Here is a 16,754-nt window from a genome sequence, read left to right as displayed (position 1 = left end):
TTTAGATAATATATAAAATGTGAATGTTTAGTAGAATTGAATGTAGAAGCATATGCATTATGGTTTTAGTAAAAAAATGACCAAAATGGAAATAATCTGCAGATACAACAGACTATAGAAATGATGGAAGAACCACGATGTTTTAAGGGAGGAATTGAACATTGTATAGAAAAATATCACAGCACTAGATCAATATTCACAGTTAGAATGATCCCAGTTCTTCAAATCTGTATGCACGTAATCATATATGTAACATATAGTTTATATTTTCAGTGTCTCCAAAACATTTTTTTTTTTTTTTTTTTTTTGACAGAACCAACAATGAGTTTTTGGTTAATTCTCTTCTGGCACTATAGACATAATTCTGCTTTCACCTCCATCACATTTTCATATGGTTTTAACAGGGGATAGACTTCCTCTTCCAAGAATCTCTGTACCTGCTGGGCTGCACAGCCAGTAAAAGAAGAAGGGTCCAGTAAACGGTCCAACTGGGCATGAATGGGACTGAAGTAGGCATCGGCCTGGATACGCTCAATGAGGTCATTGTCACCCCCCTCCTGCTTAACCACAGCAGCTGCCTGCTGAGAGAGCACTCTGATTTTCTCATGGCAATCCTGACGGCTACCCCCAGCTTTGACCATGGCCATGATGATATTCTCTGTAGCCATGAAAGGCAGCTCTTGCCGAATGCGCCGTTCAATTACTTTGGGGTACACCACAAATCCTTCAGAAATGTTCTGTAGAGTATTCAATATAGTATCTGCAGTAAGAAATGCCTCAGCCAAACAGATACGTCGGTTGGCACTATCATCCAGTGTGCGTTCAAACCACTGCACAGATGCTGTCTGCAGTGGGTCCATGACAAGGGTCATCAGGTGACGGGCAAGGCTGCAGCACCGTTCTGAGCGCATGGGGTTCCGCTTATATGGCATCGCGCTTGAGCCAATCTGCTGTTTTTCAAAGGGTTCCTCCATCTCCTTGAGGTTTGCCAGAAGCCGTATGTCAGTGCAAATCTTATGCACTGATGCCCCCAAGCTAGCCAGCACAGACAGAACTTCGATATCTACTTTTCGTGTATAGGTTTGGCCTGTGATAATGAAACTCCTGTGGCTCAGTCGGTAAGGCGCCGGCCCCATATGCCGAGGATGGCGGGTTCAAGCCCGGCCCCGGCCAAACTGCAACCAAAAAAAAGCCGGATGTTGTGGCAGGCGCCTGCAGTCCCAGCTACTCGGGAGGCTGAGGCAAGAGAATCGCCCGAGCCCAGGAGCTGGAGGTTGCTGTGAGTTGTGTGATGCCACAGCACTCTACCGAGGGCCATAAAGTGAGACTCTGTCTCTCTTAAATCCTGCCTTTTCTGTCACCATCTTGTCAAGCTGTTCTACCTTCAAAGAGCTGCAAGAAGCTGGCCTGAGTACCAGTGGTGCCCTTCACTCCCCGGAAGCGCAGGTCATCCTGGACACGCTTTAAGTTCTGGAGATCAATGCAAAGATCCTGAATCCAAAGACAGCAACGTTTCCCAACTGTGGTCAGCTGAGCAGGCTGAAAATGTGTGAAACCTAATGTGGGTAGATCAGCTCGTTCCTTAGCAAAGTTGGCAAGCCGAGAGATCACTCTGGCAAGCTTTGGCAGAAGCAGGTCGAATGCATTTCTAAGAATAATCAGGTCCTGTCGCTAAACACGAAACACATCTCCGGGCTGGCGTAGCGGGAGGCAAGTGGGGAGCGGTAGCTGTCGGGCCCGCCACAGTCGCCCGCAGCAGCCATCCTGCGAGGACCACCACGCCGGAGCCGACAGGCCAAGGAAGAGCCCTCCAAAACATTTTTATTATTTATTTTAAAAAGCTGTGATATGATGTCAGCCAAACTTGTAATATTAGTACATATGTTCTCTCTAAATGACGTGTTTTGGATGACTTTCATTTTCTCCTGGTGCTTTTTTATATTCCCAGATTTTCTAAAAGGAATATGCTATAATATCAGAAAAGGGCTTGTTTATGAATAACACCAGTACAACGACCTTGCATAATGTTTTACACAATTCTCAGGTATTTTTAAAACACAGAAAATTTTGAAAATCTTATAAAAAACGTTTAGCACATTCACTAGGAAAACAAATAAGCACCAAATTTTGCATAAAGTTACAGATCCACCGAAGCCCATTTGAGGACTCCAGATGAGAAATAGCCTGTGTTCGAATTTCAATTTCAAACAATTTCTTATGCATTATCTCAACAGATGCCCATCAAAACTTTATAGCCAGGAACAGCTACTGTTTTTTCCACCTCAAGAATGATTAAACTGTGTCTCAGAAAGGTTCAGAACACACCTCTCTGGTGCGGACAGAGTCCTCAGGCATTGCTGTGTTCTCCTGCCTTAGCCCGTGAGTTTTGTGTTATAGCAAGTGTGGTTTATCATACACAGAACAGGATGTTGTCAAATAAACAAAACCTGGGTGGGAGTCTTCATTCACCCACAGAACTCAGGAAAACCTCTGGACACTTGCATGCCTTGGTTTCATCATCAATAAAGTAGACATAATAATACCTCCCCCGAAAATCCCCCACAGTTGTTCTAGAGAGAAAATGTAAGGGAAAACCCTTGCTAACAGAATTTATCATCATTATTATTATTAATACATACATGTGTCTATTATGAATCTATCACAGCTCTGCCTGAACTGGGGAAGTGCCAATGGGACTAAGATGTGGGAAGAAAAAGACGAAGAATCTTCCTAAGAGGTGATTAAAATGTACCGCTCTTGTTCAGAAAGTCTGTTTCCATGAGTAATTAGCAAATGCTGTGCGTCCAACGTGGTTTGTCGGCTTTTACATCAGTTCCGCGAGGCCATCCTGAATGTAAATCAACGCAACGGAGAGATCCTAGCTTTAAAATACGTTAGCTTTCACCGTATCTAATTTATGTCTGTGACTTAATATTAATGACTACAATTTTAAGTTAATTTCAAAGTCTTTATACTGCCTTCCTGTTGCTACAGGACAGTTAAGGCACATAAAACAGTCATAAAGCTCCCTCGGCCAGTCGGACCCCAGCAAACTGCACGCTTCTTACTGTCAGAGGTAATTCTTGTGCCAAATTCTGCTGACACTTTGCTCACTGAAGGTGAGAGGAGTTGAAGTGGGTGAATGAGAAGTTCCGTGAGTGCTGAGAAGTTCTGACAGTGATTAGCTGAGTGTGATTTCACCTCGATATGCCTCAGTTTCCTCCTCAGTAATCTGGATGCCATGGCATCTGTTTTCATGGGACTAGTCTCTGTAACTGCAGTGGACCATAAAAATGGAAGGAATTATTCTTTTTTGCATTAAGAACTTTCCTATACTAATTCCTTCCAATATCTTTTTTTTTTTTTTTTTGGTCCGGGGCTGGGTTTGAACCCGCCACCTCCGGCATATGGGACCGGCGCCCTACTCCTTGAGCCACAGGCGCCACCCCCAATATCTTCTTTATCATAAATGTTCTATACATCACCTAACCACCTTAGCAGGCTGCCTCTTAAACTGAACTGCTCCACTGATGCTCATGCTCACTTACCCTTGGCCGTGGATTTCACACACTAGTTAGACACCCTGGTTCGCTGTTCACCAGAGGACAGACCATCTGGATCAATTATCTAGTTCATTTCTCATGTACCCAACAGAAGGGTTGTCAACGCTAAAAACTTCACATTCTGATCCTTTCCTCCTTCACCAGGAGTCTTCTACAATTGCTCCAGAGTGACGGTTAGAGGGCCCACAGGTGGGAGATCACTCCAGGCTGCTCTTCTAACCTCTAAATGGAGTCTGTCCTCAGGGAGGGGTGGAATTTCACTGTGTTTTCCCATTTCATCTGTATAATGAAATCATCGTTTGGCCTTCCTTCTGCACTTTTGCCATTTTTGGTCTTAAGGTGGACCATTCAGTAGCCTTCTTCCATTTCTCTCTGAAAACTAGGACTTTTAATGGCCTCTTCATCAAATCTCAACAATATTTTCTAAAAATACCATGCCAAATAAATTCTCCCCTCTACAGCAGCATTCATTTGTAATGTGCTTACATGCATTTCTATACATGTGGAGGTCAATCTACAAGGTCTGACATTGAACTCTGTGAACTCATCCTAGAAAAAGTGCTGCTTACCTCAATGTTGAATATCACTACAGTCACCTTTGAAGTATTTCCCCTGGGAAACTATGCACCAAGGCCAGCATCTAGTCCACCCTTCAAAAACATTTTTGGAACTCTTTCTGGAATGACCATCAGAGATGTTGTCATATGACCCACAAAAACATACCACAAAAATAATGAATGCCACTCAGCAAGACACCACCACTTGTTTTTTTTTTTTTTTAATTTTTTTTATTAAATCATAACTGTATACAATGATATGATTATGGGGCATCATACACTCACTTCACCACCACTTGTTGACAGGAGCACAGCTGGGAGACACTGACACACGGAGGTCATGACACCTGACTGGGCTGTCTGCATAGTGTTACCAATGTAAGCACACAGGGCTGTAAGTGTGTGGTGTAAGTTCATGAACTTAATTGTCAGGTGAAAGCTCTGATGGTCATTCCAGAACAAAGCTTCCAACACTACTTTGAAGGATGCACTAAGTGCAGGCGTCAGTCCACAGCTTCCCAAGGGGAGGACTTCAAACTTCACTACAATAAGGTATGTAGTACTTTTTGTAGGGTAAGTTCTCAAACTTAATTGCCAGCCCTCATATGTATAAGTCTATATAATGTGTGAACCTGGTAAAATTCAAGACTTCACCTGAAAATTAATCACTTACCACCACCATGTTTTTTATATATATATAATTTTTTTAAATTAAAACATAGCTGTATACATTATATATATAACACCACCATGTATATATATAATAAAATTACATATATATTATATATATAATAACACTACCATGTATTTATATATATAATAAAAACACCACCATGTTTTATATATATATAATTTTTTTAATTAAAACATAGATGTATACATTATATATATATATATTTTAATTAAAACATAGCTGTATACATTAATACAATCATGGGGCACCATGCACTGGTTTTATATACAATTTGAAATATTTTCATCAAACTGGTATATTATCTGTGTGCAATCAGAAGCAACCCCAAAGAGCAGGGGATGGCAGAATACCCTAGAGGCTACCAAACCGCACCCCAGAACTATGGGTGCTTTATTGAATAAATAGAGATAAAGCATTGGAAAGCAATTTGTTGACTTGTAGCCCAAATCCCCCAATGTCAAAGGAAGAATAGCAAAAAGGAGAATTCCTGAGTAAATTATAGAATACCTGCCTCAAAGAAGCCCAATTAAACAGACAAGTGCCTGTGGTATTATGATAGATAAAAGCCAATATAATAATCAATGGATCAAAGAAGAAAAGTCAGAAATAAATCAACATATACATGAAAGTTTAGTTTTGAGCAAAGATGATAATTCACATCAGTGGGAAAACTATGTATTACCCAAGAAATAGTGTTGGGACAATTAAGACCTAAGTAACTACCTAAAAATGTTGTATTCCTCTGTCACACTGATACTAGTATAAATTCCAGAAGAATGAATGAAAATCAAACTATCCATGCACTAAGAGAAAGCATTAAAAAATATAATCTCAAATGAGAAAGTCTTTTCAATTATACATCAACACCTAGAAGACAACAAAAAAATCAATCCATCATGTGTCAAAGGATTTTTTATATAACCTCTCACCCCAAAGAAACGCCATAAACAAAATCAAAAGACAAAGAACATACCAGGGGAAATATTTACAGCACTTAATATAAATGGCAAATCCATATATAGAGTCCTGGGCACACTAAAAACCCAAACATCACCCCTATACAATTCATCTGAGTAAGGAAAAACCCATAAATCTACCAAAATATAAATTTTAAAAAGGCAGTATGTTAAAAATTCAATTGAAAAGGAGTAGATGACAGCAAAAACTTAACAGAAAATACAATATAATCACTTTCAATCACATACAAAGTTTCTTAGCTTTATTCATTCTAAGAAATGGGCAACTTAAAACTTCAAAAAGATACTGTATTTCACTTATCAAGTTAACAAAGACAAACTTGGTGACACATTATCTCGTGGGGAAATGAGCCTTGTCATTCTCTGCTGGTGGGAGTGCAAATTGGGAAAATCTGTATGGAAGTAAATCAAAATATGAAATGCACATCCTGTTTCATCCAGCCCTTCCGTTTCCCATGAACTTCTTATGCAGTTGAGAATTTGGAGTTTCTATACTCAATTCAGTTTCAAGAAAGGAAAAGATAGTTGTTCTTTGGCCATGATCTGAAGGTATAAACAAGTCACCACCAGGACCTGTTTGAAAGTCATTGAAATCTGTCGGTAAAAACCTATTATGGTAACACACTTCCAAAAGCCAAACCATGGGTTCCAGCCCGGCTCTTCTGAAAGCCAGCTCAGCCACAGGCACACTCCGACTGCCAAACTTCCAGGGCTAAAGGTCAACAAATTTCTAAACACTCTTTCTTCTCACAGTGTGTCAACTCCTGACCTCAATGCTTCCAGAAACCCTACACAGCGTGTCCATAAAGTTCATGTGCAATTTAAGTATAAGATCAGCTTTTGCTTTTGTACAGGTTTTGGTAGAACTGTGTCCTGCAAGCACTGCAGTCCCCTGTTTTGTAAGCCAGTAGTCAGGTTTTTGCTTTGGATACTTAATGCTAGCCTCTTTTTTTTTTTTTTTAAGTCTAAAAACTCACACACATGAGACGCAATATACGTATAAAGACATTCTTTAAAGCACTAACCTATTACAAAAAATGTAAATGATCTAAAAGGCCCAGTAAATTAGAAAACCCCAAACATGAGATGTTTCCTAGAAAAGCAACTAGTTGTTGTAGGCAAAAAAGGGAGGCAGAGATGCCTCCATTTCATGTAACCATTTTTGGAGTTTTAAAAACTTCACCCCAAAGCCAACAATCCCATATATCAATGGGCAAGAGACATGAATAGAACCTTCTCTAAAGATGACAGACGAATGGCTAACAAACACATGAAAAAATGTTCATCATCTCTATATATTAGAGAAATGCAAATCAAAACAACCCTGAGATATCATCTAACCCCAGTGAGAATGGCCCACATCACAAAATCTCAAAACTGCAGATGCTGGCGTGGATGTGGAGAGAAGGGAACACTTTTACACTGCTGGTGGGACTGCAAACTAGTACAACCTTTCTGGAAGGAAGTATGGAGAAACCTCAAAGCACTCAAGCTAGACCTCCCATTTGATCCTGCAATCCCATTACTGGGCATCTACCCAGAAGGAAAAAAAAAATTTTATCGTAAGGACACTTGTACTAGACTGTTTATTGCAGCTCAATTTACAATCGCCAAAATGTGGAAGCAGCCTAAATGCCCACCAACCCAGGAATGGACTAACAAGCTGTGGTATATGTATACCATGGAATACTATTCAGCTGTTAAAAAAAAATGGAGACTTTACATCCTTCGTATTAACCTGGATGGAAGTGGAAGACATTATTCTTAGTAAAGCATCACAAGAATGGAGAAGCATGAATCCTATGTACTCAATTTTGATATGAGGACAATTAATGACAATTAAGGTTATGCGGGGGGAGGAAAAACAGAAAGAGGGACAGAGGGAGGGGGGTGGGGCCTTGGTGTGTGTCACACTTTATGGGGGCAAGACATGATTGCAAGAGGGACTTTACCTAACAATTGCAATCAGTGTAACCTGGCTTATTGTACCCTCAATGAATCCCCAACAATAAAAAAAAAAAAAAACTTCACCCATACCCATGCATTACATATTTAAGATTAAATTATTTAAAATCAGAATTTCAAATTGTATGTATATGAAAACTTAATGTTGTTAATGTAACAGTTGCTATGCTCGATTATTAGAAGACTAGGGAAATAACTTGTAAATTTAAATAAGAATTATTTACAAATTCCATGCAAGATATCAAACCAAAATGCAACAAATGGAATTATTTCATCATAAGTTCTCGCATAAGGAGAACCTTATTAGGAGAAATAACCTAAGAGAAAAGAAGAATCAGAGAAGGCCAAGTACACTGTGTGAGTGAAACTGACTGTTCCCCTACTGACAAAAGGCTTCCAGCAAAGCTCCAGAGCTCAGTTAGACCTGGAGCTAACACTTCTGTTCCCAATAGCATGGAGGGCAACACTCTTGTAACAGGGAAGATCATCACAAAATTCAAACTTTGCAACACATGTATTACTTGTCTTTTTTTCCCTAAGTAACGCTAATAAAGAGTAGAGAAACATTTTGCTTAATTTAAAATTAGCCATGCCTTTCCTCCTGCTACAGGGAACATCCCAGCAGCCTCAGCTTCCAGAAAGCAGCTATGTATACAACGCAACATTCATCAGAAATAACATCTCCCAATATCACACTTGCTGTATCACTCAAGACCAAAAGAAATTCTTAATTGTCTTACCTCTGTGTAGAGTGATCTTGGAATTCAGAAATCAGATTAAGCTTTTTTCTTCCAACTGAAGAACTCTACAATGGGGCGAAAGCATAACAAATGAAATCATGTTGTTTGCAAGCTGTCCCGAGCTATGGACTGGGATATAATCCCAGGGTATCAAATAGAGATAAAATATATAAAATAATCCAGGGTATCAAACAGAGATATTTTCATCAATCATTTGATAGTGACACATTATTCAGACTGTACCATTTTTCATTTTATTTTATTTATTTTGTATTGTTGGGGATTCATTGAGGGTACAAAGAACCAGGTTACACTGATTGCATTTGTTTGGTAAATTCCCTCTTATAATTGTGTCCTGCCCCCAAGAGGTGTGTCACATACCATGACCCACCACCCTCTCCCTCCTTCCCTCTCCTTGATCCCCCATCCCCCCACCCCCCACCATGTACTAGGTCATCAATTGTCCACATATTTGAATTGATCAGACAGTGCCAATTTGAGGAATGAAGTTAGGTTGTAGAGTTTCAGGTACCCATTAATGCTAAGGAAATTTAGGCATATATTTATTACTCCATCACTTAATACAGCTTCAGCCTCATTCCCCACACACACACTCCATTTTTTATTGCTTAAAATACTTCACATGGGTCATATTAACTCTGGGAAAAAGTAACAGTGCAGGTGCAGAAGTTTTATTTCACTGTATTCAGTTTTAATTGATGTCTTCACTTACAAACCTTAACAAACATGAAATTCGAAAGATCTAATAATTAAACTGTAAATCCAAATTGTCTAATGCAAAAAGAGTTGTCATTTTAGGACTACAAGCAAAACAAAACAAAACCTTTGAATTAGTTGTATTTTTTTTCATGTTAAAAACATCGCTTACATAATCACTTCTATAGACGCTTCCATTAAGGTTTCAGAATAGTATCAGTCTTATACCTCTTATCATTTTTAAAGTTTCTTTTAAATGCCATCATCAAGCAATCAAGCAATCATTATGGAGACGGAAAATACCTGTGCCACGCTTCCATCTTCAGGGCCTGGTAGAAGCACAGGCACCCCAGGCTCACTGCAGCACGGCTTTTGGGAGATCAGGAGCCGGAAACCGTGTCAATGCCCATGGATGAAGGGAGGTGGGTAAGACTATGGTCAGTGCTGCATCCAGCTCACAGAATGTGCAGCAGTCAGTAAAAGTAATTAAATAGCATAATATTAGATGTGAAATAATTTTATCAATGATCTTTTATGTAGAAAAGGGAACAGAATGATTCCTTTTTGTAAAAAAATAAATTGTAAAACTAAGCCTTCATACCAGTGGTTCCCAACCACAGGAATATTTTGTCTAACTGGAGGAGGCTGCTTCTGGCCTGCAGTAGGTGGTGGGCAGGGATGCTGATAGCCATTCCACAAGGCTCAGGACAGCCCCTCACCCCCCCCAAAAAAGACCTGTCTGGTCCAAAGTGTCAGTAGGACTGAGGTTGAGACACTCTCCAGGATGTGGAGATTATATAATTTTAAAATCACTATGTAAGTATAGAAAACAGAGGAAAGCACAAGCAGTAGGTTGTCCATGCAGCTCATCTAGGGAGCAATGGGGCAGGGAGCGGGGCTGCGGTGTTAGTGGGAAGAGGAGAGAGGATGGAGTTGCCCAGGCTAAGCTCAGCATTATGATACAACCTTATTTCTTATGCCTGGACCAAATCATTTGAAATCGTCTTCGTCACAGATGTTCTTATTCCTTAGATGCAACAAAGTAAAGGCATAAGTTTAAAATATCACTAAAACTGCACTTTGCACAGATGAAACCAAAATAAACCCAACTTAAAGACCATTGAAACCAAGGAAATGGTAACTTAGGTAGCCTGCCCTTTGGCAAGTCTTTACACAATATTGCTTGGATTCTCAGAACTCATCGTGTCCGTCTCAATTAATTTGAATTAACTTCACCCTTTTCCACCATTCATATCATAGTATAGGGAACGTGATTTAAAACAGCAGAGCATTAGGCATATGACAAGTCACTCGCGCCCTCTGGATATGGATATGTCTCTGGCTGGTTTAGCTCTTCTCTTCCTTGGTTACCATTTTAACTTATGCACATATCCTGCTAGCAAACACACAAAATATTCTTCTGCACAATGCCACAAATGAGCCACACTGAGTCGATGCCATTTCTGAATTAAGAAATGGTGCTTACTGTCACCTGTCCTAAGCTCTTAGTCCTCAGGTGTTTTGTACAGAGAGCTGTGACACATTCTGGGTAAGCCCCTCTTTGATGAAAGCCCTTGTGTAGCTGCCGAGGGCTGTTCTGTCAACCAAGGACCCAGAGCACACTCAGCATACGGGACGCTGCAGCAGCTCCTGGGCAGCAGGGAAGGCCAACCCAGAAGTGATGGGAACCCTCGGAGGGAAAGTCCCATTCCCACCAGACGTGGCTCTCATGCCTTTATGCACACACGCACGATGCCAAAACCCAGGGTGCTGTGAGGGGACAAATAAATTCTCACTATTCATTGAGGGGGAATCAATTATTTGCAATCCTATTTGTAACTCCTCCCAGACTCTCGCTCCTCAATTCCATTCTTACCACCACGAGGGTGGGGTCAGCGAGTTCTCCTCCTCTTGCCCCTTGCCCCCATCAGGCCACCCCTCGCCTCTGTCCTGACGAGTTTATTTTACTGTGGGGCAGGCTTTTACCAGATTGGAATGCTCTGTACTTCTCAGCACTCAGTCTTTTACCCCTCAAGTCTCCATACTTGAACACCTGCCCTTGCTGTATGGTGTGATTGTACCTTGGCTCAGAGTGCAGCCACCTGTCAGCACAGCCTGCACAGCTACACCCGTGCCAGCCCCAGTGCTTTTCTTTTTCTTTTCTTTTTTTTTTTTTTTTTTTTTGAGGCAGAGCCTCAAGCTGCCACCCTGGGTAGAGTGCCGTGGCATCACCACTCACAGCAACCTCCAACTCCTGGGCTCAAGCGATTCTCCTGCCTCAACCTCCCAAGTCTCTGGGATTACAGGTGCTCACCACAATGCCAGGCTATTTTTTGGTTGCAGCTGTCATTGTTGTTTGGCAGGCCCGGGCTGCATTCGAACCCGCCAGCCCAGGTGTATGTGGCTGGTGCCTTAGCCATTTGAGCCACAGGCACCAGGCCCCCTGGTGCTTTTCTAATCTCTCCTCTGACTACGTAAAACCACCATCCTACATTACCACTGTCTTCTCATTTGCAAGGTCCGTTTTAACTTTCTCATCTATCTCACAAAACCCAAACTGTGAGACTATTGGAGCAGAACCTTGAGCACTGGCCCCCAGCAGCCAATAGCTCCAGCTCGCTTGCTAAGCATTCTACCAGTAAGTCTGCCTTCACACAGTGTCCAGAGGGCCTGCCCGGTGGGGCGGCCATGATAGTGGTGGTGTTAGTATCCGTGTAGGCAAGGATTGTGGTGGTAGATGTGGAGGGCGTCTGTTCAGTGCCCCAAAACTAATCATAAGGGAGGGACCTTTCAATGATGAGGGAACTCTGGTGTGGCTGATCTATGCACCTGAACTGCAGTTAACGAAGGCTGTAGACGTATGCGTAACACACACACACCCCTCAATGTTTGTGATTGAATTGAAGACCAGAGGTGTTTGTAAGCAGAAGACAAGGAACCAGCAGAAACTTCTTGTTGCCCCCACATTTCACAACTACCATATTCTGCCAAGTATCAAGTGTTCCTGTGTATAATGTGCACCTGCATTTTGGGCCCAAAATTTCAAGAAATAAAAAAATCTTTCATTTTAATTTTTAATTCAAAATTGTATTTGTTTATATTTAGGTACTTGTTTTTGGTGTTATGAAGAAATTTTAGCATTTATTTTTTAATATATTATGGTCAAGAAGTTATATGTAATCGATAATTACAAAACACAAAAACAAGGTACAAGAAATTTTATGTGCTGGTAACAAATAGTACCACCGATGTACAATGGGCATCCTTATTTTTCTACCAAAAATTTGGGCCAAAAAAGTGTGCACTATGTCTGGCAAAATATGGTAAGTCCAATTCCTTCCTCACTTGACCTCCTTTCCTAGCATTCTGTTGAGGTGACTGGAACAGTCATTGGAATGTGATTCTTGCCAACTCTCATGACTGGTTCCTTCACTGTATGGGAACATTTCCTCAACTGTTACCTCCTCACAAAGCCCTGCCTGGCTACCCTACGGAGTGTGTGCCTGTCTCTGGGCTGCGCAGCCCCAGCCATAGTCTCTTCACTGCATAGCAGCACTTTCTCCACAGCACGTACCTCCATCTGTTCCAACCCTTCTCCCAGCACCCCCATTCCCTGGGAGGCTCCATGGAGGGGAGAGCAGGGACTGGGCTGTCCTGTGCACAAAACGCCCACAGCACAGGGCCAGGCACGAGGCCCATGCTGGCCAGAGGTTCACCGAAGTCCTTAGTTAATCTGGTTTTTACCCAGAGAGGTGGCACGACCCCACCACAGTTACTCAGAGGGCAGTAATCACAGAACATTTATTTGACTCCAGAATCCTTTGCCTTAAAGCATTGGCTCAGATTTGCTTTGCTTTGTTTTATTTCGTTTGTTTTGTTTTCAGAAAGAAAAAAAATAAAAGTCACTGATGGAGACCGTTTTTCCCCAAGGGAAGGCCAGAAAAGCAACTGTATATTCTACGAAGATCATAAATATTTCTTAGTCATAAGCTAGAGATTTTCAAGTAATTCTCAGGAATTCACAAGGAATTCTGGGCCCTGACCTCCCTCTTCCCATGGTGGATTAGAGCCACAGAGTCTGCGGCACACGCAGCTTCTACAGATGAAAATCCCAGAACCCCGTTCCCCTGTAGGTATCACTGCCACTTAGGCTAAGCTTCCCTGACTCAGCTTCCAAAAAACCCACACTGAAGAATCAGGCTTGGATTTAATATTTCAAAGCCCTATGACAGGTAAATTCCTTCTTCCTTGGTCCCTACATTCTCTATTTTTTTTTAATTCTCTTTTGAATATTTATTTCTGTTCCAATTGTTCTGTGTGCCTCTTTTTTTTTTTTTTTTTTGGCAGTTTTGTCTGGAGCTGGGCTTGAACCCACCACCTCTGGTATATGGGGCTGGCGCCCTACTCCTTGAGCCACAGCCTTGTGCCTGATTTTTTTACGACACTCGTGACACTGTCTCGCTGTTATGTTTTTGGTTGTGTACGCAGTGAGCACCCTGGATTTATGAACCATCTGCTAGGGGTTTTATGTGTCACAAAGTTAACTCATTCAATCATCCTAATCAATATGTACAGTCAGTATCTGTGTCCCAGTTCTGAAGGTTAAGGAAACTGAGTCTTGTGGAGATTAAATAACTTTCCCTCTGATAATACAGCTCACAATGAACACATGACCCCCACAATCCAGTTCATCTCCCAATTTCTTTGTGAGTCACTATAATCCTGATTCCACCTACATGAAATGCAGGCTCAGGACACTGCCCAGGGACAGTGGTAGACACAGAGAGGGGGACAGATGGACAGACAATACAGACGAGGTTAGAGCTGGGCTTTGGAGTCGATTTTCCATTTGAAACTTTATAAACCATGAGCAAGTCACATAACCATTATAAGACTTACGATTCTCTTTTTTCAAAAAGTAAAGAGAGAATAATATTGTCCTCAGAGGCCACGTGCTATGGCTCATGCCTGTAATCCTAGCACTCTGGGAGGCTGAGGCAGGTGGATTACTTGAGCTCAAAAATTTTAGACCAGCCTGAGCAAGAGCGAGACCCCATCTCTACTAAAAATAGAAAAAGAATTGGCGTAATCATGGGCACCAAATAGTTTTAGCTACTTGGGAGGCTGAGGCAAGAGGATCACTTGAGCCCAAGAGTTTGAGGTTGTCATGAGCTATGATGATGCCATGGCACTCTACCCAGAGTGACAGGGTAAGAAAAAAAGGAAAGAAAAAAATAAAGGAAAAAAAATAATAATATTGTCCTTATAAGGCTGCTGTATGATTAAATGAGATAATATACAAGAAGTATATTTTCCCATGTCTAAGATTGACAGGTGATATATGAAAACACATTATCTATGAAAGTAGCCAGAGGAGGCAAGTGTGTGTCTCTGCAGGGGCAGGTAAGTATGTGGAAGCCCTGGTGTCTAGCCCAGGACCCTATAGAGAATCTCTTAAAGCATAACAAGGTCAGAGCCCTGAGATATGGGCTCAACTAAAAGGGAATCTTCCCCAGACACTGACAAGCTGGAACACCTAAGCTCACCATGCCTGCAGGAACAGCTGGGAGGCCAGCAGCACCTGAAAGAAGGGGCAGGGACCCAGAGCATTTCCAGAGACAGTGGCAAGCCCGTGCCATCCTCCACATGGGACACTGGTATTCATAGTGGGAAATAAGAGTTCTCAAAACCCTGGTTCTCTTAAAATCTTACCACTGTATTTCCTTTTTCCAATAAGTACAGTTGTTAGACTTAGCACAAAAAATACAGTACATCCAGTTACATTTAAACTTCAGATAATGAAGATATTTTTACAGTAAGTATGTCCCATGCAGTATTTGGTAACCCTAGCTATGAGCAGTACTGATTTCAATGTATCCTGTTCTCAGTTTCATTATCACAGATGTGACTTTGTTTGAAACCACTGGCTCCCAGAATCAGAAAGATTCTGATGTGATGAGGGATAGTTCTTATAACACCAAATCGAAGAAAAGCATGGAAGCCCTTTTTCTTTTTTGAGACAGAGTCTTGCTCTGTCACCTGGGCTAGAGTGTAGTGGCATTGCCCTAGCTCACAGCAACCTCAAACTTTGGGTTCAAGTGATCCTCCTACCTCAGCCTGCTGAGTAACTGAGACTACAGAATTATACCATCATACTCAGCTAATTTATTTTTATTTTTTAGAGATAGTCTCACTATGTTGCTCAAACTGGTCTCAAACTTTTGGGCTCCAGCAATCCTCTTGCCTTGGCCTCCCAATGTGCTGGGATTACACAAATGCCACCAAGCCCAGCCTGGATCCTACATTTTAACCACTACCCCAAAGCACCACTGCTGTGGCTGTTCTGAATTTATTCTGTGGTGGAAAGGAGAACCTCTCATTCTGCACACGTGAAATGTCTTTCAAATATAAATTGTTAGTTTTCTTAACATTTTAAAAATGCTTAGTCTTTTAGTCTTCCCATTAAAATACCAGACATTTAGAGAGGTTATATTTCTTTCTTCTAAATGAATAAAATAAACAACACTTCCATTTCTGTTTGTAATCACTCCATCCCCGTATGAGATAATTATTAATCCTGGTTGACATTTCCCACCAAGTCAGTGCTGTTGCTCTTTGTACTATCAAAAGTTACCCTATGGCCTGCCCGGAATCATAAATATTTAAGGTTTTGTAGGCACTGTGAGTTCTTTAAAAGTTTGGAAAAACCCAGATTTATATGAACAACTATTATGTTTTGAAGTTTCTAAATAGGTGTCTATGAGTCAAATTCTCTGTGACAGGGGACAAGGCAATTTATCTGAATGGGGACGTTCTATTTCAAAGATTCCGTCTCCAACATTTTTGAGATACAACTAGAGAAAGCCAAGGAGAGGCTCTGCTGAGTCTCTTTTCATCTCTCTGCTCTGCCCCGATGTGAAGGTCCCTTGACAAGCTTGGGTCCTACTCACAGCGGTAACAGTCGGTGATCTATGACAAGGACCCATCACAGAAAGTGTTTCTTGGGCAGAAACACATTTGATTATTCCTGATTATTGTTGTACAATGCTGTGTCTCTACAGACCAGCAAATGTGTCAAAGTTTTGCAAACTTTCTTGTACAAAGAACCGCCCTCTCCCCAGATGTGAAATGGGAGCTGAACCCCACCCAGCACTGACTCAGTAGGTTGGGGGAAGGGCTCAGGGCCCTGCACTTTAACCACAACCTGCTCTGACCCAAACACCAGGAGTTCTCTGAACACACTTGGGGAACGATGTTGTCCCCTCTGCAAACTGCTCCCAGATCCAGGAAGACACTGGCAAAACCATAAGGCAGACTTATAAATTGAAGATCTCAGAAGAATTTTGACTCAGGGTTAGAGAGAAAAAGGAAACTACAACTTCCATCAGAAGGACGCCTTAGGTGCAACAGGTGTTCCAGAGTTCCTTCGCATTTTTCCAGGTTCCTGAGCTTGTTACTGAAGGGGCAGAGATCAGGCCAGCCTCCAGTGTAAGTGCAGAGCCTTTTCTGCATCTTTGGGCCCAAGGAGGATGTGCACTGCG

General features: G+C 41.6%; 1 pseudogene across 1 annotated transcript; it reads right to left on the bottom strand.

Moving 5' to 3' along the window:
- Positions 1 to 317: 317 nt before the first annotated feature.
- LOC128567363 (adenylosuccinate lyase-like) lies at positions 318 to 4,486 on the bottom strand (annotated as a pseudogene). Its single transcript, XR_008374883.1, has 3 exons — positions 4,406 to 4,486; positions 1,309 to 1,671; positions 318 to 1,104 (listed from the first exon to the last, which is right to left on the bottom strand). The product of XR_008374883.1 is annotated as an adenylosuccinate lyase-like (transcript).
- Positions 4,487 to 16,754: the final 12,268 nt, after the last annotated feature.

Source organism: Nycticebus coucang, chromosome 16 (genome assembly GCF_027406575.1).
Source record: "Nycticebus coucang isolate mNycCou1 chromosome 16, mNycCou1.pri, whole genome shotgun sequence".
Classification (NCBI taxonomy): Eukaryota; Metazoa; Chordata; class Mammalia; order Primates; family Lorisidae; genus Nycticebus; species Nycticebus coucang.
This window is presented reverse-complemented; position numbering and strand designations above follow the sequence as displayed.